The following is a 6234-nucleotide window of genomic DNA, read 5'->3' as shown; positions in this document are numbered from 1 at the left end:
GAAGAACAGGGGCCTGCGGAGAACAAACCACATTAAATGAATACATGAATGAATACATTAATAAATGAACAAATTAATACATAAATGTAGAAGAACAAACAACATTAAATATAAATGAATGAATGAATGAATGAATGAATAAATAAACTGAATGGAGTACCTTCTGTCGAAGCCAGCGAAAGCTAATACTTCCACCTCACACATAGTGAGAGTTTTTCCCTGTCCAGGGATGACCACAACAATGTAGCGACCCTCCATCTCATTACACTGGAAGGCGTGGGTCTCTCTTTTACATTTTTGTATTTAACCTTTATTTAACTAGACAAGTCAGTTAAGAACCAATTCTTATTTACAATGACGGCCTTCCGTCATTTGACGGGATCCAGGAGATGACAGCACATCTGAAAGAGAGAGGGAGAGCGAGAGAGAAAGAGTGAGATAGAAAGCGAAGTGAGAGAGAGCATAGGATTGTGGGATAAAGAGAGATGGAGTCGGAGAGAGAGAAAGAGAGAAGGGTTGGTGATAGAGAGATGGAGTCAGAGAGACAGAAGGGTTGAGGGATAGAGAGAGAAAGAGAGAAGGGTTGGGAATAAAGAGATGGAGTCAGAGAGAGAAAGAGAGATGAGTTGGAGAGAGAGAAAGAGAGAAAGGTTGGGGGATAGAGAGAGATGGAGTCAGAGAGAGAAAGAGAGAAGGGTTGGAGGATAAAGAGAGATGGAATCAGAGAGAGAAAGAGAGAAGGTTGGGGGATGAAGAGATGGAGTCAGAGAGAGAAAGAGAGATGAGTCAGAGAGAAAGAAAGAGAGAAGGGTTGGGGATAGAGAGAGATGGAGTCATAGAGAGAAAGAGAAGGGTTGTGGGATACAGAGAGATGAGTCGGAAAGAGAGAAAGGTTGGGGGATAAAGAGATGGAGTCAGAGAGAGAAAGAGAGAAGCGTTGGAGGATAAAGAGAGAAGAGTCAGAGAAAGAGAGAAGGGTTGGAGGATAAAGAGAGAAGAGTCAGAGAAAGAGAGAAGGGTTGGAGGATAAAGAGAGATGGAGTCAGAGAGAGAAAGAGAGAAGGGTTGGAGGATAAAGAGAGATGGAGTCAGAGAGAAAGAGAGAAGTGTTGGGGGATAGAGAGAGATGGAGTCAGAGAGAGAAAGTGTGTGCACAAGATAAAGTGAGAGAGAGAAATGGAAAGCAAGATGATGATACTGCTTTGGGGTGTTTCCTCACAAAACCAGGACAAAAAAAACATGATTTGAGGGATTTTCATGACATTTTATCCATAGAATGGTCCTTCGGAGAAAAGATTGTTGACATACACTGAGTATACAAAACACCTGCTCTTTCCATGACATAGGACTGACCAGGTGAAAGCTATGATCTCTTATTGATGTCACTTGTTAAATCCACTTCAATCAGAGTAGATGAAGGGGAGGAGACAGGTTAAATAAGGATTCTTAAGCCCTGAGACACGCCATGGATTGTTTATGTGTGCCATCCAGAGATTGAATGGGCAAGACAAAACATGTAAGTGCCTTTGAACAGGGTATGGTAGTAGGTACCAGGCGTACCGGTTTGTGTCACACTCAACAGTTTTCCGTGTGTATAAAGAATGGTCCACCACCCAAATGACATCCAGCCAACTTGACAACTGTGAGAAGCATTGGAATCAACTTGGGCCATCATCGAAATGGACGTTTTCGACACCTTGCAGAGTCCATGCCCCAACGAATTGAGGCTCTTCTGAAGGTGTTTCTAATGTTTATATTTGACCATTTTGAATACATTTATCACATTCACTTTGTTGGTAATGCTTACAAATTGGATCATAACTCTAAAAGTAGCAGAGATCCCACTCTGAAACTTTGAGATCCCCGTAGAGTACATTATGAGACACATTAGTAGAAATCCCATGCAGCCGTGTTACAAGTTCGAACCCTGGCATGTGTGATGTAATCTACACTTCGATTAGGCTGATAGAAATCCTAATTACTTTGTCTAACCTTATCAAGCTAGCTAGCATGCTAACCTTATCAAGCTTGCTAATGTTATACATTTCTTTTTTTACTACGCCATATTCAAAAGATGGCTAGGCTAGTCAATCCGCCATTGAAATAGTTAAAAAAAATAAGATGAAGCTCACCTTATAATATAGATAGCTATTGAAAGGTATGGGATAGAGATGGATAGAAAGCCAAGTCAGCCCGTGCTCATGATTCTCACAGGGGAAGTGAAATAATAGGTTACAAAGACATTGCTCATGATGCACAACGCAAATGACATGTAACAACATCCTGAGCGCATCGGACACGAAACACCAACAGATCTGTAATAACAGCACAACATAGATAAACAAGTTCCTTGAATTTTCTTTCGCGGGCGCCTTTTCATTCATTATAGGAGAGACACTTGTCGAGTGTGTAGTGCGTGTAGTGAAGCAAAACTTTAGTGGCTGTATCATGTATGAAACGCAGAGGGTAAAGTAAACATTGGACATGTGTACATTGACAATAAAGTTGTCAGACTCCCTTATTCACCCACGTGTATACATGTTCTCAGAAGTGGGATTATGGCACAGGGCTGTATCGACCATCTGGTTTTCAACAAAAACATTGTGGACAACTGGAAAAAAGCTGAGAAGGAATGGCAGATATACTGGCAAAGAAATGTGACTTTGGTCCACTAACTGACAAACTTGTTAGAGACCTGTTAGAGTGTGGTATACAAAGTGACACTGTGCTCAAGCAACTGCTACATGAAAAAAAATCTGCTGTTAATCTGTGCATGCTAAATGAGCAGTCTGAAAGGGGTACAAAGGAACTGAGGAGGGAGGCAGAGGTTGTCGTCGTTCAAGGTCAATGCTGTACGAACTGTAATGATGCACACACCCCTGATAGAAACAAATGGTGCAATAACGGTGGCAGGATGAATCACTTTGTGCTGTAGGTCAAGGCAACAACAAGCACAACAGCAACCATCCGGCAGCTATGCTAACAGTAACAGATACCAACAGCAACCATCCGGCAGCTATGCTAACAGTAACAGATACCAACAGCAACCATCCGGCAGCTATGCTAACAGTAACAGATACCAACAGCAACCATCCGGCAGCTATGCTAACAGTAACAGATACCATGCTAATGCATACCAGCCTGGGTCATATCAGCCTAGAGCACAGCACTTCAGCAGAGTGAATGAACTGGAATGTAAAACCTGAATATGAAGCTGAGGATACATTCTACTGTGAAAGTGTTGATCTGATTACTAAAAAGGGGGAGATTTTCACTACTGTGACAGTAAACCACACCGCAGCCAAGCTCATTGTGAAAGTGGATACTGATGCAAAGTGCAATGTGTTATTTAAACAGATGCTGGAGAACATTGAACGTACTGTGTCTGTTAATACTGCTGAAAAAGTTTACCTGGTGGCCTATAATCCGTACAGAGGGCACAGCCACGCTCCATTGCACTCAAGGGAACTTTACCTTTCATGTAGTTGACCAGGAAGTGAAACCACTACTAGGGTTGCCAGGCAGCATAGCATTGGGGTTGACACAGCTAGGTCCTGATGTGCACATGTTGAACCAACAGGCCCCAGAGCTCCAGGAGTATAGTGACCTGTCTAACTACCAGTGGTATACCACATGCAACTGAACGAGTCAGTAATGCCCACAGTCTGTGCACCCAGAAAAGGTGCCAGTGGCAATGAAAGAGAAAGTGAATAACTTCTCTGGGCTACGTGGGACGCTACCGTCCCACCCACGGTTCATACTATTCAACAGCCAGTGAAATATCAGGGCGGCAAATTCAAAACAACAAAATCTCATAATTCAAATTTCTCAAACATACAACTATTTTACACCATTTTAAAGATACACTTCTTAATCCAACCACATTGCCGTAAAGCCTTTTTGAAATCGGACAAAAGCATAACATTAGATTATGTTAGGACAGCGCCAACACAAGAAAAACCACACAGCCATTTTCCAAGCAGGAGAGGCGTCACAAAAACCAGAAATACAGCAAAAATTAAGCACTAACCTTTGACGATCTTCATCAGATGACACTCATAGGACTTCATGTTACACAATACATGTATGTTCTGTTCGATAAAGTTCATATTTATATCCAAAAACCCCATTTTACATTGGCGCGTGATGTTCAGAAAATATTTTGCCTCCAAAACTTCCGGTGAATCAGCACAACAATTTACAAAAATACTTCTCATAAACGTTGATAAAATATTAAACTGTTATTCAAAGAATTGTAGATAAACATCTCCTTAATGCAACCGCTGTGACAGACTTCAAAAAAGCTTCACGGGGAAAGCACACTTTGCAATAATCTGAGTACGGCGCTCAGAAAAAAGTCATCTAAAATCAAAAAAGAGTCATCTAAAATCATAAATAGCATTATAAATATTCACTTGCCTTTGATGATCTTCATCAGAATGCACTCCTAGGAATCCCAGGTCCAAATACCTCCTTGTTGTTAGCACGTTCAGTAAGCTACTCCAAATGTAGGAAGCATGACAAACATTTCAAGACGAAAAGTTTAAAAAAGTTCTATTTACGTTCGTAGAAACATGTCAAACAATGTATATCATCAATCTTTGGGGCCTTTTTAACATAAATCCATAATATTCCAACCGGACGATTCCAATGTCTTCAAAAACATTATGGAACACAGCTACCGCTCACGTGAATGCGCGCCACTGAACTCATATCCTTTTCTGACTCACCAACTTCCCAGCCTTCTTGTTCGCTCTCTGTTCACTGCAAAAGCCTGAAACTAGGTTCTAAAGACTGTTGACATCTAGTGGAAGCCTTAGGAAGTGCAAAATGAACCCTAAGTCACTGTGTGTTAGATAGGCAATGACTTGAAAAGACTACAAGCCTCAGATTTCCCACTTCCTGGTTGGATTTTTCTCAGGTTTTTGCCTGCCATATGAGTTCTGTTATACTCACAGACATCATTTAAACAGTTTTAGAAACTTCAGAGTGTTTTCTATTCAAATCCACTAATAATATGCATATACTACCTTCTGGGCCCGAGTAGCAGGCAGTTTAATTTGGGCACGTCATTCATCCTGAATTTCCGAATACTGCCCCCTATCACTAAAAAGTTAAAGACCTTGAGAGGATGTCGGGGCTGAGAATGAAGCCACAGATAGCCATGGTAGCTGCTGTAAAAAAAGATGGCTCTGTCAGGCTACGCATGGACCCAGAACATTTGATAAAAGTGCTGCTAAGGCCGCACCACCCAATGAAATCTATAGAACAGGTCATTGCAGACCTGCCAGTGTTCAGCATTTTTGTCTTTCTTCTTATTTGACCCCTTTTTATCCCCAATTGGTAGTTACAGTCTTGCAACTCCTGTACGGACTCGGGAGAGGCAAAAGTCGAGAGCCTTGCATTCTCCGAAACACAAACCCCCAAGCCGCACTGCTTCTTGACACAATACTTGCTTAACCCGGAAGTCAGCCGCACCAATGTGTTGGAGGAAACCCAGACGACACTGGGTCTATTGTGCGCAGCCTCATGGGAGTCCCGGTCATGGCCGGCTGCGACACAGCGTGGGATCGAACCAGGATCTGTAGTGACAAAGCTAGCACTGCGTTGCCTTAGACCGCTGCGCCACTCTGGAAGCCCGTGTTCAGCATTCTTGATGCAAAATGTGGATTCTGGCGATTTCCTCTTGATGAAAGTTCATCAAAACTAACCACATTAATGTCTCCTGTTGGAAGGTTCAGGTTCCTCCGCATGCCGTACAGCATCTCCACTGGCATTGAGGTCTTCCAGAGGTCGATGGAATTCTTGCTGGGAAGCCATGTGAGATAGTGGTGGACAACATCCTGGTGTGGGAATGAACACTGGATGTGGTGAACGAACACTCAAGCAGCTGTCGACTTGAAGCTGAATCCAGAGAAATGCAGATTTAGGCTTCATGAGGTTCCCTATGTCGGCCACCTTCTCACAGCTGACGGGGTGAAACCTGAACGGGAAAGACAGAGGCCGTCAGACATATCCCCAAGCCAGAGGAAAAGCAGGCACTGCAGCGTTTTTTGGGTATGACTAACTTTCTTTCCAAGTTCCTGCCACACTACAGTGAGGTGACAGGGCCCCTCCACCAGCTCCTCCATCAGGACACTGAATAATGCTGGCAGGAGCAGCATGATGCTGCCTTCACCAAAATGAAAGAGTTGTTATCTAGCCCACCAGTGCTCCAGTACTATGATTTGGGCA

This window comes from Salmo trutta, chromosome 5, assembly GCF_901001165.1.
Source record: "Salmo trutta chromosome 5, fSalTru1.1, whole genome shotgun sequence".
Classification (NCBI taxonomy): domain Eukaryota; kingdom Metazoa; phylum Chordata; class Actinopteri; order Salmoniformes; family Salmonidae; genus Salmo; species Salmo trutta.
The sequence above is the reverse complement of the archived record's forward strand: the minus strand, read 5'-3'. Positions refer to the sequence as shown.